The sequence below is a fragment of the Ursus americanus genome, chromosome 13 (assembly GCF_024610735.1).
Source record: "Ursus americanus isolate L20-20 chromosome 13, mUrsAme1.1.p, whole genome shotgun sequence".
NCBI classification, from domain to species: domain Eukaryota; kingdom Metazoa; phylum Chordata; class Mammalia; order Carnivora; family Ursidae; genus Ursus; species Ursus americanus.
Window position 1 is genome coordinate 34707903 of NC_142139.1, and position 26963 is coordinate 34734865.

General features: G+C 40.8%; 1 protein-coding gene across 5 annotated transcripts in view; it reads left to right on the forward strand.

The window, feature by feature from the left end:
- Nucleotides 1-242: 242 nt before the first annotated feature.
- The window catches only part of SMAD1 (SMAD family member 1), a 75025-nt gene continuing 48304 nt past the window's right edge, over nt 243-26963 (forward strand). The window contains exon 1 of one of the 5 annotated variants that reach the window (XM_087866482.1): nt 243-261. The gene's annotated coding sequence lies outside the window, so the exon portion shown is untranslated. The other 4 variants (XM_045798892.2, XM_045798894.2, XM_087866483.1 and 1 more) reach the window with 4 other exon arrangements.

The window sequence follows — 26963 nt, forward strand, 5'->3', positions numbered from 1 at the left end:
GGGATGAGCAGTTCAGAAAATAACTACTGAACACCGAACTTCATTTGAGGATAATGCACCAAGTCCGCTCCACCGGGAGTAAAGGAAGCAGGGGGAGGAAAGTTGTTTTTTTCTCCTCGGAGTAAACGGGGAGTGGTGCAGGAGGTGAGGGGGAGGTGGCCGGGCCCGCGGCCCCGCGCTCGCGCTACCCGGCCGGGAATTTGGAGAGGATCCCTGGTCGCGCGGCGGCGGCGGCGGCGGCGGCGGCGGCGGCGCGCGAGTGTGCGTGTGAGCGAGCGAGCGTGCGGGCGGGCGGCGAGTGCGCTGGGTATTGGCAGCCGAGGAGTGGAGGCTGGGCGACTCCGACTCCCTGACGCCAGCGCGACCAGATCAATCCAGGCTCCGGGAGCGAGCGGGCGGGCGGGAGGAGGAAGGAGAGGCCGAGCGGCTCAGCCCGGGCCGAGGCGCGGGGAGGGACCCTGCGAGCGCAGCGCCCCGCCGGCCGGACCGGGGCCGCGGGACCCCGCTCGCCCGGCCACTCGTGCGCCCGCGCGGACGGGCGCGCCGCCAACCCGGTAAAACGAAACAGACTCGAACCCAACTTTCTCCTTTGCCGCGTCCCCGCCCTCCCTCGGCTCCCAGTGCTTTCCAGCACCGCCGCCGCCCCTCGTGGGGCAAGCGCGGGCCCGCGGGGCTGCCGCGGTTGTGCGGGGCCGGAGACGCGGGCCGCGGCGGGGAGGGGGCTCTTCCCCGCGTGGGGCGGACCGGTGGAACCCCCCCCCCCCCATGATGGCGTCTCCCGGCCGGTCCGAGAAGCGAACCTGCCACCTACGCCTGCTCCGGCGCCCAGCCGCCCAGGCAGGGCTCGGCCGGGGCTCCCCTCGCGTCTTTGTTGGGTCTGCGGTGGGGAAGCCGCGCTCGTCGGTCCCGAGCCTCGCCCCCGGCCCTGGCAGCGGCGGGACCTCCCCTGCCGCCCTCCCCCTCCGCCCGCTCCCCGTTTCTCTTTCCCTTTCCGCAGCCGGGCCGAGGCCCGTGCGCGCTGCCCGCGGGCCCATTGTCCCGCGCCGGCCCGGCCGACCCCTCCGGGAGTCGGAGGGCTGCGGCGGGCGCTGCTCTCTCCGCGGTCGGCGCCTCGCGGAGCGGGTCTGGCATGAGGGGGGCACCCGGTGCCTTGCGCCCCTCCGCATCCCAGGCGGGGTCCTTTCTCAGCCCCAACGAGCCTCTTGGGGGTCGAGGTCAAGGAAAGTTCGCACCGAAATTCCCTCTAATTTATTCAAAGGCTTGGCGGCGGCGCGTAATTTTTTTTTCCCCCTCTTCCGCCTACACCCCGTGCGTCTCCCAAGTGTTGTCTCATTCCTTTCCCTTTACCGGATTCGATTGCCTCACTGCATGTGTATTTGTGAGTTCGCTGTTGAACAACTGTGCCTTTACTCCGCTGTCTTTGTTAGTGTTTCTCGGGGTGGTTGCCGCAGGACGGCGGGGGGAGTGGGTGTGAGAGACAGACGTGGGCTTGTTTTTCTAGTTGCTTAATAGACATGTAGGCTTGTAGGGAGAACGTTTCCTTGAGGTACTTTAGGAAGCGAGGAGGAACAAACGCCGGCCGGATCTTAACAGCTACAGTAGCTGCGGCTTTTGTTTATTTTGGGGCACATACGATTTTTCAATCTACTGTGCAGGATAGCCAGTAGGACGCTTCCCTTCTGGAAATCGAGGCGCGTCTCAGCACCATCTCCTTGAGGAAGCATCGTGTTCGTGAGTGCCGTGGGCAACCGGCCTTTTCCTTTCCCCTCCTGTTCCCTTCTTTCCATTGTATCTGAAGTTTCGGACTAATGACACAGAAGTTGCATGATTTCAGTTTGGCATCCTGTTGCTGAAACTCTTGGCACCTCAATCACAGAACGCCTTTATTTCAGAACATTTCTTGCTCTAATTGCCTGTGGTGGATAGCATGCCTACTTTTAGTAACACAATGAGAAAACTGTTCTCTGCCCATGTTGACTTTTCATCTTGTTTATAATTACCACTTTACGTTTTATGGGAGGTAGCTGAGCCATATTGGAACCACTATTTCAAAAAAAAAAAAAAAAAAATCGAGGCAGGACCCATGTTCAGGGCCCCAGCATTTTCAAGGAGTATAAATATTTTGCATCATTATTATTCTGATGTAGGTGCCAGGCCTATGTAGGCTGAACTGATTAAGGTGTTTGTCCTCCTCTCCCCTCCCTTTCCCATTTGCAGTTATTTGATATTTCTCTGCAGGTGGTGTACATTTGTGTGAAATTGCAGTTCTTAGGAAACTGTAACCAGGGTCATGAGAGAGGATTTTCTAGAGCTGGGTGATGCCAGGGCCTCTGGAGGATCCAGGCAGGATGGGGTTTCTTCTGAGGGTAGGGATTTGTCCTTGATTTAGTTTGACCCCTCCAACCATAGGTATGTAACCAAATACATTTTTCCTTTTTGCAGTATCCATTGGTTTTACATCCTTGAAGAGCTGATGACCTTTGCATTTTAAGAGAAATGACCGTTTTTTAGGCAATTAAGAATGTTAACCTCTTACATCTCTTGGAATTTAAGTTAATTTTTTCCTGAGTTCATTAAAGCATTAAGTAAGTCCCATTTTCCCACATACATTTATTAAAAACTGATTTCAGTTTGTGATTCTGATTTATAATAATTCTGGGTTAAAGATAAAATTAACTGATTTGGTTAGGTAGGAAAAAGAAGAAACTGGGGTGTAATTAGACGACTGTATTTAAGCTGTAGTCGCCTACATAATCAAGGCCAGGCTGTGTGTGTATAAAAGATCTCATTTGTGTAGTCTTACAAGGCTAATGGAGGCATCATTGAGGCTTTATAAATAATGTAAGTTGTGTATAATGTAGAGTCTCCAGAGACAGCAGAGAAAGCATCATTACCAGCCTTTTCAACCTGCTTGAGATCTTAAATTGATTTACAGCACTGAACTGGTGCAAAATGATACATCAGGATGACATGGGGTCAGCCTGTAAAAGTCTATGATGTCAGCCTATTAGTTCAGTCATCATAATTAAACCATATTACAGGGGCAGCTAAGCAGGGGTCTGGCGTTATACTTCAGATATGGGTGGTACATGGATTTTGTTTATAGTGGAAAGGCTGAGCTGCCCAGGAACGCTAGTCGCTAGTGTTTCTGAAAGAGGGAAAGGCTTACAGAACTCTGAATTTCTGAAGAAATTGAAGATAAACGAAAAGATGTTCAATCTGCATTGTCTAAGTAGCTTTCCATTTGGTAGTGGAGAGACATTTGCATTGGGGGTTCTGATAAGGACCTTTGCGGCTCCAATCCTGTGTATTGAATCAGGCTTCATGTGAGCTTGAATTTAACGTGGCCTTAGGGACATTCTAAAATATCAGAGGTCCACATACTTCTTATCTCTGATCCTTTCATTAGCACTGAGTTGCACTGTATTGATGGATCAGCTGGCATGTTATTTCTTTAACTAGTCACGGTTACCAGGTCTCCACTGAAAGCAGATATCTCAATTGAATGTATGCACAATTTAGGAAAAGAAGACTCATTTTTTGCTGAAATTTCTGGCAATCTTTATTCAGTTTATGGGTCGGGAGGTGCTATCTGGGGAGGTGCTATCCAATAAGGTAGCTGTAGCTACATATGGATATTTAAATGTAAGTAAAATTGAAGTTCATCTTCTCAGTAGCACTAGCCACATGTGGCTAGGGGCTACCATATTGGACAATGTATATAGAACATTTCCATTATTACAGAAGGGTCTACTGGACAGTGCTGCTCTAGGACCTTTACTTCTGCTTTTCCTTTCTACTCCTCTTTCAGCAGCTTCTCTGCTTACTACTTCTCATGAGTTTGTGGGGTCAGGAAAAGAAAGGGATGTAATTTTTCCACCTACTAGTTGCTCTTGAGAAAATAAAAAACAGTTTGGAAGTGATAATTCAAGTACTGGATAAAATGAGATTGATTTTTCTCTGGATCATATTTATCATAGACCCTAATTTGAGTTAGCATGTAGTTAATATTTTCAGAGTTTCTAGTGTATGCTTAATTTTAATACTCATACCTTATTTAAGCCCCAAAACTTACCTAAGTACTGTTGTTATCACATTTTACAGGCAAAGAAACTTGAGTTCAGCGTGATTCAGTGTCTTGCCTCAGGCTACATAACTAGTGAGTGATTATGATTTATAATCTTAGCTGGGATAAGAACAGGCAGTCTGACTGTAGAGCCTCACTTTTAACTATATATATATATATTTTTTTTAATTTATATTTATATGTGTATGTTTTCTGTCTAGAATATTCAAGTAATCATTGTTCTGCTGGGTTTTACTATTCCAGTATGGACATGACTTGACTTTTATTTTTAAGGCTTTTAGATACATTTGCCCTCTGTTGTACTTTTCTGGGCTGTCTTCTCCTGCTGTCTTCTTTTGAGTGCTTAAGAAGAAATACAATGTTTACATTATACATATTTAAGCAGAACATAATTGGAAGAATAAATCTGACAAAAAAGTAATGTATTTCAATGCTGAATTATTTTCAACTCTGCTTTTCTGGATAATTCCTGCCACTTTCCGAACCTTGTATTTTTTTGTAATATCACAGGCTGATGGTAGTGAAGAGAAAAGTTCTAGTAGTTCACTTTATCTCCTCAAAATTAATCTTCTCTTAGCTGTTAGATACTGTACTTGGAGATGAAAATACTTCATGGCGAATCCTGGAAATTTTTTCCCACATTTAATGTCTCCTTGTGTGTAGTCTTGCAGTTTTTCTTAACCTCCCCCACCCCCCCTTTTTTTTGGTAGCCTGTTTAAGAATCTGATGAAACCATGGATCCAATATCTGCTCATTCCCATCCTCCAATCCAAAGATCCTCCAATCCAAAAATGTTTATATGCCCTGGTGAGCTTGTATACACAAGTACCCAAATTGCATGATATTTCAGGTGAAGGACATCCATGGGACAACCTTGCCAAGTGCGTTCATAAACATTAAGATGTGTAATTTCCTTTGTAGAGAACAGAGATATTTAGTGTTAAAAGCGGCTTTGAGGATTTTCTAATCCCATCGGTTCATATCAAGCTGAGCAGTCTGCGGCCCAGAGAAGATAGCCAACTTGCCTAGAGTCACCCACCTAAGTGACTGGAAGAGGGAAAGCCAGAACCAGGATCACTCTTACTGTTGTTCAGTTCTCATTTGTTTATCGTTTCCTGCTGCGCTCATTGTGTTCCTAAGGCTTTGGTCTGAGCATGTCCAGTGTAATTTGGGGAGGGGAGGAAAGAATAATTTTTGGCATGGTATCGACTTTTTTGTACCTAACATTGAGCTGAATAGGAATCAAGTCTGACAACCTCAGAGAGATGTTTTTTACAGATTAAAATTGATTTTTTTCATTTTAGAGATGGAAAAGAAAAGCCCTGTGTCTCTTTTAATCAATGGGACCTGCTAGAAAATGGGAGATCCAAGTTTGTACCAAGATCAAATTAAATTAGGCAGTTCTGCTATATGAATTTTCTCTCTTGACTCTCAAAAGCAAATCACATTCTTAACCAAAAGCTAAAGTTTGGAGTATTTAAAGAAGGAGCTAGGGAGTATTAGGGAGAGAATTGGAAAGGTCTGAGGAGAAGAAAGATCATTTACCTACAAAGGGGTAGAGGAATTTGATATTAAGTCATAAAATGAGGCTGATGAAATGTTCTCTGTATTGGTACTTCTGTATGCGGTTTTACTGTTTGTTCTTTCTTTCTCTCCTCCCTTTCTCTCCCAGACTTAGCAGTTTATTATAAAGGATTGAGCTCAAGGACAGCAGAAGGAATAAGTACACAGGGAAGGGACAGAGGAAGGGCTGCGGGGCTTGCATGTCCTCTCCAGGCCTGCCGCTCTCCTAGCACTTCAATGTGTCGAACAACTTGGAAGCTCTGGTTTTACTTTTTGTACCAACATTAGTAGGGGATGCTTTGATAACAAATAGGGGCATCACCTTTTTCCTCCAAATTGAAATCTCTTGGCTCTTTATATTCCTTTTCTGCTATTACCTGGTAGTGCAAATAGTGGTGATCTGTCATCTGATTTACAGCAAAAGTACCTGAAGAATTTTTAACACTTACTCTGGAGTAACTTCCTTAAAAAAAAAAAAAAAAAAAGCAAATCTAAGTAGCATGAATGTAATTACTTAAAATCTAAATTAAAATCTTCATTTTGGTATGCACTACTACGATGGAGTCAATTTTAGAGATACACAACAAGTCCTATTGGGTAAAAAAGTAACATTTGATAGCCATTGCTAGCTGATTTACAGAAATGACCAGGCTCTGTAGCACATTGATTTATGTAAGAGAGGCTGTTTTTCAGACAGAAAAAGCCAAGACTTTCATAAATAGTTCAACTCCAGTGATCACATCAGAATTTTAGGAAAGTACTGGGAACTGTAGTATTTGAGCAGTTTTACATCTTTATAGTTTTTGTTATAAGCTCAAATCAGAACTCAAATCTAGACTCCCTCTTGAAAATAAAGCATCCAGCTTTTGAAGTTTTAAGGGAATCCTTACCGGGCTGTTTCTACCAAATCTCTGCTCAGTTCTAGTATTCAGATAAGGAGCCTTGTTCCCTTGTTAAGAACCCAGATTTATGGTGTGGTGGATTGGTTTCGTAACTAATTTTCTTGAGATAATAATCTTGAATTTAAAGAAAGAACACATAATACACTGCAGTTAATTATGCATCTATATGCTGTTAAGCTTGAATATAAATAAATAGTCACCATGTCATATTTGCAAAGAGGAAGATGGACGGGTCTAGCTATTGATTCAAAAATATATTTATATACATAACTTTTAAATGCTTTATTTGTAGTTTCTCCCTAATTTTAGGGTAGCCGTACTATAGATATTTTTTCCTATAATCTCAGATAGTTAGGGTATATTTACTCAAACTGTTCATTCATTTTCCCTTCCTTGTCTATCTTTTGTGGTTTCTTTGTGGTGTGCTTATGCAAAGTGGAAGTATTTCAGATCTTTAAGGTTTTTTTCTTCCAGTTTCAAACACCACAAGAAAAAAAAGGGGAACTAATTGTCTTTCAAGTATTATAATTAGGCATTAAATTAAGTCGTTTAGTTAGCTAAAAACATGATTTTTTGTTTGTTTAGATTGAAAGAAAACATGTCTTTTTAATGCAAGAGGGATATTACATATACCATTAATTTGATCATTTTGATGCAGTATTATAGTGACTATATGCTCATTTATTCCCTTGAATATTTATTAGTTCTGAGTGGCTCAATAATTAGAAGATACACAAAAATGGAAAATTAAATACAACAACATTGCAAGAGTTATTACAAGATAATACAGGAGGAAGTTGCACAGACAACTCACATGAGGACCACTGTGGTATGGAAGGACATGTGGATTTGCATAGATAGAAGGGAGAAACATTGTAGGCAGAGTAGTGGTATGGAGGACCAGGGAGGTTAAGCCTGAGTGTTGAGATCTCCACAGCAGCACTGTCCCAGCAGAACTTTCTGCAGTGATAGAGATGTTTGCTGTCTACACTGTCCAGTGTAATAGCCACTAGCCCTAGTGGCACTTAAAATGGGGCCAGTGCAACTGAAGGGAGTTGTACTTTTTAATCTTAATTACGTTGTGTTTAAACATAACTGTGTTTATCCTGTGGCTGTCCTGTTGGACAGCCCAGATCTAGAGGCTGGTGAGCAGCCCTGCCTCACCGCAGTGGGTGTTCCTGATGGGCTCAGTGTGGTAAGCCGGAAGACACACAGAAAGGCTAAGCTGGGGTGAGAATTGGCGTACTTGACAGTGCCAGAATAAGGAAGCATGGGGAAGTCGCTGAGGGTGAACATGCAGTGTAGATTGGAGAAGGTAGGGCCTGGATGCCAGGAGACTAGTAGGAAAGCTATTTGAGTTATCTATGTGATATGAGATGGGTTTTATGAGCAAAAAAACAGTTGGTGGTTGTTTGGCTATAGAGTAACGGGAGAGAGGTATCAGAGAGTGTTCTTGTTTCCAACCTAAGTGGCTGGAAAGTTAATAAAGTCTTTTCTCAAGACTAGGGACGAACTGGTTGTGGAAGGGGTAAAGAATGAATTGACGTGTCGAATTAAGGTAGAGTATCTAAGTAGAAGCGTCTTACAGGCAAGTTGGAGATACGTAACCAAAGCTTAGGGAAGGGCTCAGAGCTTCACAAATAGATTCTCAGGAGTCATCTCCTAGAAATGATGGTTGAACTTCCAGGAGTGGATAGGTATTTCCAGAGGACCATGGAAAGGAAAGAGCTGGCGGGTTGAGTCTTCCATTGAAGTCCACAATTGGGAATTAGTAGAAGAAAGAGGCATATTTAAAGTGGATGGCAGAAGAAATTGGAAGAAAGATTCGGGGTCAGAGGAGCAGTGACACCAGAAAGCCTGGGGAAGAGGGATTCCAGAAGTAGGTTCAGAGTGGGAAAATGTTGTATGGTTCATGGTGAAGGAGAAAAGGGCAGGCTAATCGAGTGAGTGCAGGTGTGAAGAGACACAGAGCATATTAAGAAATGAGCAATAGATTCTCAGATGCCCTCGAGTGGCTTGTATTTCAAAATAGATGCTATCTCTTTGATTCCGAGGTTTGAAGGAAAGAAGTTAATGGACAGAGAGCAATAGAAGGTGATGGAGTTAGTGATCTGGAGCACAGGTGACAGAATATTAACCATTGTAAAGGGGGAGAATTGTCCGAGAAAGCAGCAGAATGGGGTCCAAGTTAGAAAAAAGGAGATGGCAGAGCTTGTGGCAGCTTGCGCTGACTTTCCCGGGAGTGTGGGAGACGAGGCCCTTCCTGGGATGGTGAGGTGGGCGACTCGGCAAACGGTATTGGAAGTTTAACAATAACGGAGAAGTTTTGAAAGAACCATTGCAGGTAGTGTGCCAGGGGATCTATGGAAAATTCAAGTGTAAACAGCAAGGGCAAAGCCTGGTGGCAAGTTTGATGTGGCTGTGGACTAGGTAATTGTTACTTTCTGGGATAGCTTGATGGCCTGATAGTAAGATTGGAGAGAAATGTTGGTGAAGATGATTCTGGCCTAGGCAAAGCAAGTCACTTAAGAGACGAGGCTCTAGAATCAGATTGCCTGGGTTGAAGTCTAAGCCTCACCACTTACTTTTTATAACTTTGGGGGAAGCTACCATTCACTTTCGTACCCAGCTTTTCTTTGTTTGAAAAATAGAGATAATAGTATTAGCCTCAGGATTGATAGTAAGATGAAATGAGTTATACTTACATATTTCATCTAATTAAGATGCTGCTAATTATTTCATTGCACTATTTCATGTACTACTCAAGGGAAAAAACCTGTTAATTAGGTATGACTTACCATTGATTGTAAAGTTCTTGGTTTCAGAGGTGTTAAAATGGAGAGGGAAGGTGCATTTTATGTTCAGTATAGGATTTGGTGCATAGTAAGCATTCAGAAAACGTTAGCTGTTTATAAAAATCAATGTGATTTTAGAGTCTAGAATGTTAATGAGAGCGGTATTGAATCCAATCTAGATAAGGGGTCACAGGTTATAAGGAGTCTAATGGACGTAAATGAATTGAGAAGAGTTAAGCAATGGGAATCCTGGTAATGAAATTGTGAAATATCAAGTTTGGGAATTTGTAGATGGAGCATTTCCCTGACTATTGTAGATAAAGGTTTTTGAGAAAAATATAGTAATTGAACTAAGAGAAGAATGCCCTTTAATGATTTAAAGAAGTTACTTAAATTGCCCAGAGCTTTTAAAGATAAGTATTCAAATTTATCTGTGGCTTTTTTTATAGCATTCGTTAGTGTTTGTTTTGTTTTGTTTTTTTTCCAGTGGAGTAATGCACACTCAGTGTAGGAAGATTCTGGCATGGATTCTTGTCGTAATGTCAGAAGGAGAGGGGGAGATTGATTTGTGCCATTTCATCAAGAGATAGGAGAGGGTCATTAACAGCCAGCTGTAGAGCCCTTTTAAACGTGGAAGGGAGAAACCATAAAGGAAAATTGTATAGATTTGACAGCATTTGTGTGGCCAAATACACACTTACAAATAACTAAACATGAACTTACAAATAACAACCTTTTAGGTAACATATTTGCAGCAAGTTACTGTTCTGTTTAAGAAACTTCTGAAATCGATAGGAAAACAGCATCCCTAAAAAACAAGATTGGTAAAGGATGTGAACAATTAAAAAATACATGAAATGCTAGCTTCTAATAAAAAATGTTCTCCTGTGTCTTGGTCAGATTCCTCACTGGAGTAGGGATGACGTTGTTTACTTTATTGTGTTGTTCTTAATGTACCAGGAAGTATCGGCCTGGGAAAACTGGGGTTTTTTCATTAAAGCCAGAATTTCCCAGCTGCCTAAGCAAAGCTGGGGTTACTGGGAGGTACATGGTATATATAAGCCAGAGTTACAAGAGACAGGCCTTCTCCATCTTATTTCCTTGATCATACCTGCTCCTCTCCTTGACATGATTTTGGGGTCAGAGTCTTGGAAGAATGTGGGGGGATTCCTAGCCCATTAGGGGTTCTTAGTTATATGCAGTTTCTCAATCAGCTGATGTGATTGATGAAGCTGAGAGACACCAGTGCTTCACAGAGTCTATGGAAATGGGCCTCTTACTCTCCTACCTGAGTTGCAGCATTAGACTCTGTTTATAGTGGCATTTTCTTATTCGTAGAAGACACGGTGGTAGTCTTGGAATACGGTTTTGATTGTTGAAATGGGTTAGTTTATAAGGCATCAAAGTAAGAAAAGTCCTCTTGTGTAGTAGAGAGAAAATAATTTAAAAAGTTAGGCATCAGCATTTAATTTCCCGTATTTTCTCTCAAGGCTAACAGTGATCATGGGTGTGAAAAAAGGCTTTTCATATGCTGCCCGTGGGTGAGGTCCATACCTGACGGAAGCACACTCAGTCTTACCTCAGTATTAAGGGAGTTCTTAACCGAGCTGCTAGACAGAGTAGAATTATTTGTCAGCATTTTCTGCCTCACCATCTCCTTTCTTTTAGATTTTTTTAAAAAGTAATCTCTACACCCAGTGTGGGGCTTGAACTCACGATCCCAAGGTCAAGTGTCACTTGCTCTATTGACTGAGCCAGCCAGGTGCCCCTTAGGTGATCTGTGAATATCTCAAAGTTGGGGGGGGGGAGACTTTTATCTCACTTATAGACTTCCCACTTGGGTTAGTACCATCCCCTCCTGAGTGAGTGACTGTGAGTAGGAACCCTGAACTGATATGCCTTGGTCAGTCTCAGACTCTTTAAAAGCTGAGTGGGAGACGGAGGATGACCACCTGGAAAAATGGGTCTTAATTTTATCGGAGACTGTAACTTTTCACGAGGGAACAATAAGGCAGCGCATGGTGCGTTAGGTTTAGCCCCTCCTGGAGCCCAGGATGGCAGATTGTATATGGCTTGCCATCTCATCTGTTACAGCTTCCTGTTTTGCTTTTTGCCCATTGCTGGCTTTGCAGTCTGGCATGATTAATAACACCCTCTTTATTTTCCTTGTGTTCGTGTTTGTGAGCTCAGGATTCCCATTGAGTTTGTTCAAGCTTGAGGGAATGTTTGATTGGTTTTAAATGTTTTCCTGTTAACTGTGACCAAAATTAACTTGATTAACATTCAAGTGGTTGGCACACAAACTGTGTTTATAGCATTCGTGTGCATTTAAACACTGAAGAGTTTTGTCTTGTCAAATTGTGCAGGCTGTGAGATGCTGATTTGTATTTCATGAAGGGCTCCTTTAAGAAGGTGCACCCTCACTGTGGGGTTCTGCCTTTTGTTAAGCCCATATTAATGAATTCCGCAAGCGACTTGCACACTCCTGCTGTGTGTCTGCTATATTTAGGGAGGGATAGAGTAATGTACACGTCAGTTTCTGCCTCCAAGAAGCAATCTTATCAGTAAGAGGAGACCACAGTAAGAAAAGTTAAATAACAAGCCATCATTACTAATGTTAGGTATTCTTAGTTTGAAGGTGTTTCTCTTATAATTGGGATAGCCTTTACAATCAAGGGATTGAGAAGGAAGGCTGATGCCGTTGGTAGAGCTTTTGTTTCCTGGCCTTCAGTCTTTGAGCGTCTATACTTCATAAGGTATGTCCTATACAGTTGATAGGGTGGGAATCAGTGGTCATCAATGTTAGACTTGCGCTAAAAATCTTTAACTTTGATGAACAGTACAAACCATCTTGTCTAGTCTAGCTTTTGTTTTAATAGCCTTTATTATGGTTACCTTATTATCCCTTTCGACTGAGTTCTTTGGGGGTAATGGGCAGTGTCTTTATGATCGCAGGATTGATCTCCCCTGGTCTGCCCATTGAAATCACTTGAACCACCACCGCAGAACTCCGTGGACCTGCTGCTAGGGGATTCTACTCAAGGGTTATGGTGGGGAGCTTTTATAAAATTATTACAGGCAAGTTTAATGTCCACCAGCATTAAGAACTTTTGGCCTGACACACATTAGGTACTCGATGAGTGGATTTTTTCATTTTGATTGAAGTTCGTTGTGGGTATGAACTATGTCTTTTATACCCAGCAGTACTTGGCCCTGTATGCTACCCATTGTAGGTGGTCAAGCCATACCAATTAATTCTGACGATTGATTATTTTGTTCTTGCCTTTTAAAAAAAATTTATTTATTTATATTAGAGAGAGAGTGCGCACGCAAGTAGGGACAGGGCAGAGGGAGAGAGAATCTCAAGTAGACTCCCTGCTGAGCACGGGACCCGGCTGAGCACAGGACCCACTGAGCGTGGCTTTATCCCAGGACCCTGAGATAACAATCCAAGCTGAAATCAAGAGTTGGACGTTCCAGGGGCACCTGGGTGGCTCAGTCATTAAGCGTCTGCCTTCGGCTCAGGGCGTGATCCCGGCAATCTGGGATCGAGCCCCACATCAGGCTCTTCCACTGGGAGCCTGCTTCTTCCTCTCCTACTCCCCCTGCTTGTGTTCCCTCTCTCGCTGGCTGTCTCTCTCTCTGTAGAATGAATAAACTCTTAAAAAAAAAAAAAAGAGTTGGACGCTTCACCAACTGAGCAGGACGTTCCTGCTTTTTTTTTGTTGGAGGAGAAAAAGAGAGGAAGAAAGGATGTGTATGTTTGACCTCTTTCTCTTGTCAGTTCTTGAAGAGGTCAGCAATTCCTTATGTCCTAGTATCTAGAAGTGGAGCTAAACAGAGGTGTCGAGGCCTGAGACACTTAGATTACAAGGAGAAAAGGAGAGGCAGAGCGGAGAGGAGTAGAACAGTGGTTTATCTGCCAATGTCTGGAGAAATTTGGAGTTGTCACATGTTGGGGAGGTAGGGCAAGAGTGATTCTACCAGCATCCAGTAGGTAGAGGGCAGGGATGCTGCTTGACATCCCATAATGCTAAGACCGAGAAACGCTGCCATAGAGCATGAAGGAGAGGGGTGAGGAGGCGGATAAGAGTTGAAGTGGTAGTGCCCCCAGCCGATGTTTCCACAATACCGGTACACGGTTTACTTTATTTTCACCTCTGCTGCTCATTCCCTCACCTGCATCCTCCAGAGTTCAGAGTACTAGTTTTTGCCATTATGTATAGATAGCATTGTGACTGTCAGCTGTGTGTTAGCCATTAAAATGAATATTTTACTATTTTGCCTATAAATTTTCTCCATCTCTACATTTGTCTGAGTGGAAAAGTATTACCTTAAGAAAAAAAGCCAGTAATTTTGTTTCGATTTGTTTAGTTTATGTTTTCAGTGAAGAACCCTAAGAATAATCAGTGGGAATGTAAAGAAGATGCATTCTTAAAAGGAGTTTAATTTTGATGTTCCACAGACTTATAAGAAAAGAATATTAAGAGTTGGACACATATATGCCTCTCCTTGGTGTGAAGCCATGGTGCAATTTTCTTACGTCTTGTTGAGTTGTAGCTTACGACTTCTTATCCTTATTTTGGGCTCTTTAGATTAAAATGAACTTAATTTTGTCATTGCTGCCCTGATAAAAATTCTTGGTTTTTCCCATGTTCTAGGAAAGTGGGAAGTTATCAAGAAGGAAAGAACAATGAAAATAAAAATAAGTTGGGAAGGGAAAGATTGGAGGGATTAAAATAAAACTCTAAGCAAATCCCTGCTTACCCGTCCTTCTGCTTTATACATGAGACCCAGGAGGAGGTTATTTAGGAGGGGCAAGGTGGTGGACTGGTGGCCTTGGCAAGCTCCTTAACCGTTCTGTACCTCCGTTTCATCATCTCTAAAGTAGTCCTTATAGGATTCTTGTAAGGAGTACGAGAGTTAATAGGTATAAAGTGTCAGAACAGTGCCTGGTGCTTCATTGTGAGTGGTGGTGGTGAGATGAGGATGGTTTTTGATTCTTTTTGAACACTTGAGCCCTGTTGAAAATGATGGAGACCATGGATGCGCTCCTAAGATGTCATCCAGTGAACCACGTGCATGGCAACTCCCTCCCTTTGAAGTTGGTAGTGATGGTGACAAGAGTTTGTTGAGGCTGAAATTGGTGTGTTTCAGATGTTCTATTGAGGCCGTTTCTTGCCTACAGTCAGAATTTTAAGAGGTGGAGAGATTTCTATGATAAAATATGTTTGCTTCTGTAAGTTTTTGTAATATACTAAAACCATTCTAGTTAACTGACTGCATCATCCACTTAGAGATTTTCCACAGCAGTATTTGAATTTTGAACAGGCATTTCTTTAGAATTTGCTGTGCTCTCAGGGAATATATTAGTATAAACAATGTTAGTATATAATATTAGTGTAAACAAACTGATAAGGAATTAAAATCTTTCCTTGGTAAAGCATAATGCATCCCAAACACAGTAGGTAGTTTTTTTCAATTCATTGCGGTAAAATTGAATACAATATTATATTAGCTTCAGGTGTACAGCATAGTGATTTGACATTTGTATACATTGTGAAATGGTCGCCTGAATAAGTCTAGTTACCATCTGTCACCTTACAAAGAATACAATATTATTGACTGTATCTGTCATGCTGTATATTACATCCTCATGATTTATTTCTTATTTATTTCCACTTATAAGTGGAAGTTTGTACTTCTTAATGCCTTTCACCTATTTTGCCCCATTCCCCCAACCTTCCTCCCTTTTGGCAACTACCAGTCTATTCTCTGTGTCTGTGAGTCTGGGTTTTGTTTTGTTTGTTTTGTTTTTTAGATTGTACACATAAGTGACATCTTGCAGTATTTGTCTTTCTCCATCTGGCTTATTTCGCTTGGGATAATACCCTGAAGGTCTGTCCGTGTTGTCACAAATGGCAAGATTTCATTCTTTTCTTATGGCTGAGTAGTATTTGTTTGTGTGTGTGTGTGTGTGTGCGCGTGTGCGTGTGCGTGCGCACCCCAGATATTTATCCATTCATCCACAGTTGGACACAGGTCGCTTCAGTATCTTGGCTATTATAAATAATGCTGCAATATATGTACGGGTGCATGTATCTTTTTGAATGAGTGTTTCCGTTTTCTTCAGGTAGATACTCAGTAATTGCTGGATGATATGGTTTTTTTATTTTTAATTTTTTTGAGGAACCTTCATACTCTTTTCTATAGTGGCTAGACCAAGGGTTCCTTTTTCTCCCTATCCTCACCAACACTTGTTGTTTCTTGTCTTTTTGACAATTTTTTGATAAAAGCCATTCTAACTGGATAGCTCACTGTGGTTTTGATTTGCATTTCCCTGATACTTAGTGATGTTGAACATCTTTTCATGTGCCCGTTAACCATCTGTTTGTCTTCTTTGGAAAAATGTCTACAATGGTTAATTTTTATTAAGGCTGTTTGGGATTATCCATTTTATTGTTCCTACTGATGTGACCACTTGACAGTCAGTTGAACTCAATTTGTATTTTTATTGCATGGTAGGTAACAAAGCCCAGGATGCATTCGAGATGTAATCGTGGCAAAGAAAACAACATAGATTGTTGGCCATTCGCCCTGTATGTATGTTCCTCCTTAGATAAACGTGTGACTCTTATCACAGTCCTCCTTATAAGATGGTTCTGCCATCCCTCACTGACACACTTCCTAACTGTAAGCTTGGTGGTGGTGGGAACTGTACCATACTCATTTTCTTTCTGCTGCACTTTTATGTTGGTGTTAAGCGCTTAAAGAATTTCTTCAATTAAGTAGTGAATTAGTGAAGACTAAAGTTCTCCTAGTAGTTGAATGGGAGAAGAATTTGGGTTCTGAAGCCTTCTGAGAGCTTCACTAGGTGTTTCCATTCTGACTGGTAAGTAAGTCACTGTGGAAAAGTTCATGGGTAGGACCAGACGGAACATGTGACTGAGGCAGAGAAAGTGTGGGCTTACAGTACAGCTCTCATCTAATTCTGTACATTATGCTTGCTTATATCCAAAGCATTTTTCTCCAACCCACTGGGAGATGTTGCATTTGTTCCTTTTAGCCCTTAGCTGGAGGAAGCTGGTCCTATTCTGGAAGAGGGCTGCTGCTGTTTCGTTGTTTTTTTCTGCGACGCGGCCAAGCAAACCTTTGTAAGTCCAGTTTAGTTTTTGGCAGATCCAAGACAGGCTGTCATTGATTGTCATGTGGAGGAGAGTGAAACCTGGCTAATGTCAATGTTTGTTTCAGTGCTTGTGTAAACTTGGATTTTTAGAAATTATTTCATTCTTCCAAGTAACAGATTTATAAAGTGGAAAAGTGACAGGACCAAATTGCTTTTGAAGATATTTGAATAATACAAAACTTTTTTGGGGTAAGAAATGAATGCATTGAAAAGTTTGAAGGATATTTGAATTGTTAATGGAAAGGGGACTAAGGGACTAGAATGGGAAGAAAAATTGTTTTTTGTTATAATATGCATTTTGTAAAATTGAATTTTTTGATCATGTGGCTGAATTGCTTAATAAAAAAGTACATTCCCACCCATATCCTATTCACCCGGAATTAAGTCATATATTCCAACTCTGAGTACAGGAATAGATTTCTCTTAAAAATCCCAGTGCAATGATAAATTCCACTCTGTGCAGAAATACTTTCAATTATTTTTTCCTTTATAAAAAGATAAATCTTGCCACCTCTTGGTCATAATACTGTCTTATAGAGCAATGTAGAATAAATGTTACCCTCTTCAGTTTTTATTTATTTTTGTTACCGGGGTTTTAAAATTGAAAACAGTAATTGGTTATAAGTAAAAATGTTCTGCACTCCCCTCCTTCCAGCTCACTCCTAAGGGAACCACTTACTTGGTTTTGTGCATTTCCTTCCAGGCCTTTAAAAATATACCTATGTTATTATACCTGTACAGTTTTTGTTTCTATTTGTGTTACTGAAATTGAAATGGACCTACTGTATCTATTGTCCTGCAGCTTTTTTCTAACTTATGGTATGGTTTTCTTTCCCTTTTAGACATGAAAGTCTGTCTTTTTTTTTTTTCCTTTTTTAACAGTTACATCATTGTCGGATGTACCATAATTTATTTAATCATTCCATTATTGTTAGACATCTGGGTTATTTAGAACATGAATATGTTTGTGTGTGTCCATCTGAGGATGTTGCTTCCCTTGCAGCTGTCTCAAGGCGTGGCTGTTCCTTCTCATAACCTTCCTAACATGGTGCCTGCAAGGGGGGCCCTGTTCACTGCCACCACACCATTCTTCCATCCTCCGTAGAAACACCCAGCTTTGAATATCATGTCAGATTACACCTCTCACTTTCCTTCCTCGTTAGTGCTTTACTGCCCGGGTCCCCATCATTCACCCTCATTCCCAAGAGATTTGAACTTCCAGTCGTTACTCCCTCCCTACTGCTCCTGTGGTAATTCTTAGACTTCTTCTCCGGTGACCTTTGACCCCATCTCAGAGACTCCGCCTCATAGTTCCATCATATGGGATTTTGTGTGTCTAAAAATTAAACTGATTTCCCCAACTTTATGGTTAATTATTTTCTTTATTTACTTCAGCAATAAAGTGTATTTGTTCGTGGCCATACCTTCAGAATATATCCAGGATCTGACTGTTCTGCCACACTGATCCAAACCTTTGACCTTCTCAAACCACAATTGCCATAGCTTTCCGAATTGGTCTCCCTTGTTCTTTCTGCTGCCACTACCACAACCGCCACCATTCCTGCTACTTCCTCCTTCATTCTTTCAGGGCGCCAACCCCTGGTCATCCTGTCAAGCTCTGTTCACATCTCCCCTGTGGTCCCCAGCTCCGTTCAGAGTGCAGGCTGGGAAGTCCGTGGGTCGGGTCCCGTTAACTGGCCCACCTCCACTCTCACGCCTGCCCCTTGCCTCGTTCCCCCTGCTGCAGTGTCCTGTCCCACTTGTCCACGTGGCTCAGCCCATTACCTTTCTAGGCCTCTCTACAAATATCACCCTCTTCGTAAGGCCTTCCCTGACCACTGGCATGTAGGTCTCATGAAGGCACAGACTTTTGAAAATATGCTTTTTGTCTCTTTTGTTCAGTGCTGTGTCCCCAGTGCTTTTCCCTCCTTCCCCCCTCCCTCTCTCTCTCGCTCTTTCTTATAAAGTTAGAACTTCACGGGACGGACAAAACTAGGACAGAAACTTCTTTTTTTTTTGTATGTACAAAGTATTCAAATTACGTTCCTTATTTGTGAAACTGTTGTGTTAATAAAATATATTACATTTTTTGGCATGTTGTAATTTTCAGATCAGTTTTGCATGTTCATATTTGAGCCTCATAACAACCCAGCAGGATAGGTGGTGGAATCAAAACTTGGTGGAAAAGCACACTGAAGCTCAGAGAGGTGTTTTGTTCAGAGTACATCTTCTAAGTGGAAGCTTTCACTCCAAGCGAAGGGCTCTTGTTTTCTCATTTAAAAACATTTTACAATGACAGAAAAATTGTAGGGGTTTTATTTGAAAGTGTGGGACATGTGCCCTGATTTCTTATTTTGGACTGAGTCTGCCTTTTGTTTCTATTTTCAAAGTACATAGAATAAATAGTTAACTTTAAAATTCCCGACAGTGACAGATCGACAAGTTTTATTTCTCTCACCTGTGCAGGAAGTGGCCTCCACCCAGTGTTACTGAATTAGGAGGGAAGTGATTTTTTCAAGTGATAAAAAGAAATAAAATTCCATGCTCTTCCCAGAGGAGGAGTTCAACAATTGGGAGAATGGCGTGAGACCATATGTTGGTTTGTAAAAGGATATAACTTGTAAAGATGTTTCCTTTGATGCCTGTGATGAATATGGATGTGTTTCCCTTCTACAGGGTCCTGATTAAATTATTCAATTAAGAGCTGAGCAGAAGGATCTAAATATAGGGAGAGGGTTCAGGCTGTCCTGCCTTGTGTATGTCAGCTCACCCCTACAGATGTGTGTTTGTTGTCATAAACAGCACCTGCGAGATCAGTGGAGAAGGAGAAATATGTTCCAAAAAATGAAATACAGCAGGATTTTTTTTTAAATATAAGGCAGTTTTTTTTCCTCTCTAGCCTACTCCATTTTCATTTGTGAATTTGGCACTTGAGTTACTGATTAATGGACTCTAGCACCTGTTGTGTGTAGTTATCTGTTTAAAATGTAGATCTGCCACTTACTAGAATATGGTCTTGAGAAAGTTACTTGACCTCCTATTCTCAGGTATATTAGTAAAATTGAGGTAATGATATATAGCTTGAAGGATTGCTGTAAGAATCAATAAGATAATGTTTGTAAAAACAACCAGTATAATGCTTACATAAGGTAATAATGCAATTAGAATAATTTTGTTCATTTGTTAGTGATGAATCATTCATAACTGACCACTCGTGGGAATTTACCACATTTAACATTCTTTGCAATCTGTGAAATTGCTATTCTATTTAACAGTGACTCAAAGAGAGTATTGTTCTTTTTTCCAAGAGACTATGGTAGAGTTTTTCTTCTTGTACTCAACAAAATTAAAGTTTAAAATGCCTCTGGTCTTCAATCTCGTGTGTTTAAGGAGTGAGCACTTGCAGGCCAAATGACTCTCTAGTTTTTGAGTTGGGGGTGAATGCAGATGAAATTTATCAGGGTGAGGTAGTTAGGACCTGGATATCTAGAAAGGCTACCACGAACTGAAGAGCAGTCTTCCATTACAAGCATGAATTTGAGAACAGGGATTCAGTGGGATTAAAGAAGCGGCAAGGAGATGTACAAATAAGCCAAACTTGTTTGTTGAAGTTGAGGATAGTAAGAAAACTTCCAAGTGCCTTCAGTCTACTTAACAAGTAATCATCTAATAAAACAGAGCCGACACTTGCTATCCTCTGGGGAGTCTCTGTGACTAAGGAAGATTGACCAGTTGTCCTATAAGCAGCCTAGGTTTGTCAGGGTGGAAGGACTTGTGTATGCAGAACAGAACCAGAAAGCATTCTTGTCTTCAAGAATTTTCTAACGCAGTGGAGATGTATTGAATAGTATACTTGGCACACCTAAATGTGTAAACTAGAGTCCTGTCCTCTTTAGAGTCTCGAGTAATTGTGACATCCATAAATTCCTTGCTTCATTTTCATCAAAGGGATGCTACTTTTGAAATTATCTGGCCAAAATCACAGCCTGCAGTGAACTTACAAGTGGTAAGTGGGAAGCTGCTATTCAAGGTCTATGTGTTACTACTTTCCTTTTTGATTCCAAAGTTTCCCACTCAGTTAACACTGTTGAGAGACCACATTGCAGCCCTTGCTAGCATGTCTCTTAAGTCACACCTGAGAGACTGGGAAACTGGCTGTTAGCACACGTGTTTTTAAGGTGGTAGTACCTGCATAATTGCATTACTACTAAAAATAGGGTTTCAGGAGCTTATCCTCCCTCCCATCTTCACTCCTCCCCCAACACCCCAGATCTGGAAAATTAATCTGTGAAAAAATGGCAAACTATATTGTGTCATTAATTACATGTTTAGAAAGTTGGGAAATGTTTGGAAGCAACAATAACAAGGCTTAATAATAAGAGGCTGAGTAACGTGAAATTTGACTTCTGGGTGTTTGTAATGGCGGGACTTTGCTTTTGCTTTGATCTAAGACCAGCAGAATTCTTCTGGGATCTCCAGTGGATCTTCGTATCACTTTCTTGTGTAGGCGTTTGTTTAAATACGTTTTCATTTTCTGAGGACTCAGTTGAAGTAGAGTTCCTTTTAGCCAAAATTCCTGGCAGTGAAGTAGGTGGTTTAAAAAGTGCTTTCAAATCTGTAAAAATTGGAGAAAGATTTTATTCATCCTCATTTTCTTCTTCTAGGATTTTTCCCTCCTTGTTTTGGTTAGTGGTGAGTTTTATTTAGCTACATTTGACCTGTTGGAAATTGAAAGTCAAGGACTAACTGCTATTTTAAAACAGGAAAAAGAAATGTAGAAGCTCTTCACCTGTTTTTGCCTACCATTCAGATATCTCAAAATGAAGTTAGTTCCTAATTGGAGTAACTGGGGAAATGAAACATTTGAACAGATTATTTGTTGAAACCAAATCACAGAGCATTATAACTTTGGGGAATTTGTCCGAGACCGAAATAGCTAGAGAAAACCCATCTCTGTTCTGATATTCATTGTACTGGCATTACACTTGTATAGCAAATTTAAACATTTTTTTTCCTGTCTGCCTTAAGGGTGCATAAAGACGTATCATTTTCCTTAAGGAAGCATGTGATAGTCTTTCATGCTTTTGTTAGGAACTGTTCAGAGTTGATAACCACTTAATGGCTTACTTGTTCCAGAGTACTATCTCCACCTGTGTTCATTACCGTTTTTCACAGGTACTGTTCGTAGGATTGCTTTTCCACCGGAAATGTGAGTGTATGTGCTGCTGCTGCTTCAGCGCTCCTAAGCCAGTATGTGGATCGTCCGCTGTCCCGCTTTTAAGTAATAAGTAATTTAGTTTTATCAAAAGTTTAGAAGATCCCTATTCTTTTGACTCCATAGCCTAATTTTACTTCAGTCTAATGAATATGGTTATGATCCCCCCCAACTCCCCTCTTCTCCCGCCATTTTGTAAATTCTCCATCTTACTCTTAACCAACAAAGCTCATTGTAATTCTTGGCTTAATGATGGATTGCTCTTTATGTTTTAAAATATTTACTGGCATTGAATCTCTGGAATATTTTTCTTCGCAGCCTTCATCTTTTTAAGCCTTTTTAACCCGAATCTGTAGTGTCTACTCTTCTTCTGTGAGTCTGTGGTTTCAGTGAGTGTCAGGGATTTTTAGGTTATCTGTTTTATTCTTCTTGAGAATCATGATCTGTTTTGGCAGTTCTGCCTGTGGCAAAAGTATACAGTTGATGTGGGTACCCAGATGAAATCACGTAGGCTAAAAAAATAAAATAAAAAATGGAGTAACGAAAAGTTACATTACAGATCCACTGGCATGTTCACTTTTTGGCCCTTTTTGATGTTTTAATTTAGCCGGGCATCTCAGAGGAGGCAAGAGTTCTTATCAGATCTTGAATCCTATTTAAAATTGGATGTTAGGATAGATGACATACCTTTCCATAGTACTAATATTGCCACCAGTTACTTTATACAACACATCTCTGTGGCATTTTACATCTCCATGGCATATGTTGGTATATGTTGAAACATTTTAGATATAAAAACTATTGCACTACAAAAAATCACATAGTTGGCTTACGATTTCTCTGTAGCCCCAGTGTAGCTCTCCTTTGGGAGCTCGAGTCTTACTTTTCCTGCTTATTCACAAGATCATCTGTTTAAGAAGAAAGCTAGTGGTCTAAGTCAGGAAATATGCACAGTTTATTTCATTACCTGAAAATACTTGTTTCCTAAAAAATGGTTCAAACATTTTTATAGGAAGATTAATTTTTGTAAAGTTGTCTTTTTTTCCTAAATAACTTCTCCAACTGTTAAACAGTTCCAAAGTGAAGTTAATCAATACCCTCTGCTTTTAGTTCCTTGATTCTTTGATCTTTATGCCATGCTGTTTTACCATTAGAGTTAAGACAGAGTAATGAACCATAGAACAAGACGTGGAAAAAAAAGTGAGTTGCTTGCTTCATTGACAGTGGACCATTTATCTTCTGTCAGTTACTTTTTTAAGGTACCAGGAATCTTTGATTTTTTTTTTCCCAGTCACTTTTTTGGAGCCTGTGTTTTATATTTATTTTATTGAATAATTTAATTATTCCCTCAATATTTAATGGAGTCATTTATTTTGTCTACTTCATTGAATTCCATGCCAGTCCAAGAATTATAAACCATACTGGTCTGAAGCTATAGAGGGCATTTAATTTGGTCCTGATCTGTCTGCTCTCTCCCTCATCCATTTATAAAGGTACTTGGTTTGTACCACTTGGCAGCTTACCCTCTCTCTGCTCTTTTTTAAAATGTATTTTCAGATACAAATTAGAGTAATTCTTTTAAAACTCTCCGTGGGAATCTGGTATCTGAAAGGTATTGAACACCAGAGAGTGTATTTTGTTTTTATTCACACAGTTGGATAATTACATGTTTCTTTACTAGAGCAGGCCAGGATGAAGAAAATGTCCATTGTTGTGCAATTGGCTAATTAGGTTTCCTTTAAATATAAAGCAAGTTCACACAGCAGTTAAAGGTATTTTAAAATTTTTTGCTTATTTCCTTTTAACATTAAGGAATAGCACATAGGTTGCAAAATTAAATAGCCCAGTCAAAAGGAGTATTATAAGAGTATTTTTCTCGCTTGGCCTCTGGCAATGCTAATAGAAATCCTTCCCATTGGGAAGACTCCATAGGGAAAAGTTCCGAATTTAGAACCCTGCTTTAAACTGTATTTTCGTTACTTCCAAAATCAGATCATGCTATAAGTCTTTAGATTTTAGAAGTAGAGGTTGTATGTAGCTTTACCTCATGAAACTGATTTTTGTTTTTTGTAATTTGCAAATATTTGCATATAGGGGCGTTTTTAAAATTCAGAAGTTAAAGTTTTTCATTAAATGTTTGAAAAGTTTAGAAAAGGAGGAGAGAGAGAGAGAGAGATTACTAACCTTCCAAACGCAGCCACTGTTAGTATTTTGATATATTTTCGTAGTTGTTCATGCTGTATATACCATTTTATGTTGTGCTTAAGGTTTTTTCCAAGTTATTACATAGCTTTTATGAACATAATTTTTTAAGGGCTACATAATACTCTATTGGGTGGATTGCACCATAGCTTACCTGTTTTCCAGTTATTGGATATTACTCTTTTCCCCCTAAAATAGATAATGCTTTGATGAAAATCTTTGTGCAAAAACGTTTTACCTTTCTAGTTCAGAATCTTTCCTTAGAGTAAGTTTCTAAAAGTGAAGTTGTTGGAACAAAAGATAGTATTTTTAAGGCTTCTGAGGGGTTCTTTACTAGATGAATGCTGTGTGTGTGTGTGTGTGTGTGTGTGTGTGTGTGTGTCAGTGTGAAATGTTTGTATTTGGAGAAGAGGGAAGGAAATCTCTGTTTGCTGACTCATGTTTTTATTTTGCACTTTAAACTGATAAGGCCACTTAGCTTTTGACATAAACTAAAGCAGGAAGTACAAAAAGGGGCAGAAAAAAATGAGTTGTCTTGCCAAGGCCATCGTATCATGGACTCATTTGTGTTCCTGATGGGGAGGTAGGTGGCTTGTTTGACTTGTATATAAAAAAAATGCTTAACTTTTTAAAGCATTTTTTAGGCAGAAATTAGTCATCAGCCCACATTTTGTTTCATCTACGCACATTTATACGTAAAGGTTTGTGATCTTGCCACTAATTTTTGTGAGTGGCATCAGGACATGCATCCTCCGGCTGGCTCCTACAGTGTTTAGAGTTTTTTGTTCTCTTTTTGGAGATGGCTTCCTGTATTGAGGATATCACCCTAACTGTCTTTCTGAATCATAAAGCTAATCACAGCAGTGCTCTGATACAACACCTTCCACTTGTCTGCAGGATAAGATGCATCACTGTCCCTTCATAGTCTTGCCCCTGCCCTTCTTCGCAGCCTTGTGTCATCGCCAGCCACCTTGAACCCAGCATTTCTGTTTTGTGTCTGTGAGAACTAGCAATTGAAACAAGTGGTTAAAACATTGAGGCTCTAGAGCCAGACAACATGGGTTTCAGCCCTGACTCTGGCATATGGCTGTGTATGTAAACTTTGGACAGATGATTGAACTTTTCCATATTTTACTTTCCTTACCTGTAGAATGGGGGAAATGATAGTGTTTACTCAGAGTTTATTGCAAAGGTTAAACTCATTAGGAAATAGAAGGTGCTTGGAACAGTGTCTGTCATGTAGTGATATTTCAAAATGTTAGCTCCATTGTTTCATAAAATTCAACTCACCCCGTAAGACCCAATATTTCCTTTTTGGGAAAACTTGCTGAAATCCCTGGAATTCATTGTTCTCTTTTTCTGTTCTTTTATGTAGTATTGTTTATACTTGCTTTAGAGCTTTTGTCATACAGTGTTATAGTTAGTTCATGGTGGGCAAATGCACAACACATGGGCCTCCCCTTCTAGTCCTGTGCTCATGGTCAGCCTTCATACACTCACACATTCCTTCCGGTGGAGGCCCTGGAGATGGCCTCACACTTCTCAGCCCCATCCTGTAGCGTTAGCCTGCAGGGACACCAGCTTGCCCCACTGAGTTAGTTGTTTACTCCCTGGCTCTTCCCTTAGCTTGTGAGCCCCTTCAGGATGGAGCCCTTTTTGCCCTTGTCCCCTGTGAATAGCACAGTGTCAAACACTTAGCAGGCACTCAGTACAGCTTTGTTGAATGAATGTCAATTTGAATAGTAGAAACGAGGGTCAGAAACAGTGGTTCTTAATCTCACCCCCTGCGCCCCCACCACATACTTGCCTGTGTAACCCATCACTGACAGAGTTTGAGATAGGCCCAGGTGATTTTGATAGAAACTCTCTCCCTTCTATTTGAAGATCATTGGCTAAAATATAAAAAAGCAGTTATTGGAGTAGAAGAAAAGGCCATATAGAATAAGAAGAAATGTAATTTCTCTCTAATTTGTTACTGGAGGACTAGAAAGAAGTCGTCCTTTTTGTTCTTCTGCGAAGCTGATCTAAAAGTAAATGATTACTTCAGTGGGTACACTCAGACCAAGTGTGACTTTTGATAGTGGCCCAGCTTTGTTTTCTCTTTCCTTTTCTGTTTAATGAAAATGATGCTGGCTTCAAAAGGACTGGTAAATTTGGGTAAAACTCTTTACCCAAAAGGAAAGACTGGAAACAACGGATTCCTCACAGCCCATTGAATAATATGTATATTTAGTAATATTTATTCATATTTTATAGCATAAAGTTGAAGTTCCACATTTGGCCTTCTGATTTCTTCAGGGAGCTAAATTATTCATTAAATATTTATTGAGGATCTGCTGTGTGCCAGGTACAGTGCTGGGCTCTAAGAACAGGAAGAGCAGGAAGATGGAATTCCTCACTTTCCTGTGGTGGGAAACACAGACGCGCACCACCACAGAGTCGCTGCAGAGATGTGCGGTTTGCCAGGACGGCTACTCGTAATCCTTACCTTTCTAACTTCTGAGGGTCAGTGATGGTTTTCCCCTTTCATTCCCATTGTTGGTAATCTGTGCCTTCTCCTTTATTGACCAGTTATGCTAGAGGTTTAGCCAATTTTATTAGTATTTTCAGAGAAGCAGCTTTGATTTTGTAGGTTCTCTGTTATGTGTGTCCCCCCCCCCCGTTTCTGCTCGCATTTCTTTCTACTTTCTTTGGGTTTAATTTACTGTGTGTGTGTGTGTGTGTGTGTGTGTGTGTGTGTGTGTGTATGTGTATGTGTGTGGTAGATACAGAGAACATTGGTTTTCATCTCTTTTTCTTTTCTAATATATGCATTTAAGACTATAACGTTCCCTCTAAGTGTGGCTTGAGCCACATCCTGCAAATTTTGATGTGTCGTATTTTTATAATCATTAAGTTAAAAATGTTTTTTTTTTTTTAAAGATTTTATTTATTTATTCGACAGAGATAGAGACAGCCAGCGAGAGAGGGAACACAAGCAGGGGGAGTAGGAGAGGAAGAAGCAGGCTCATAG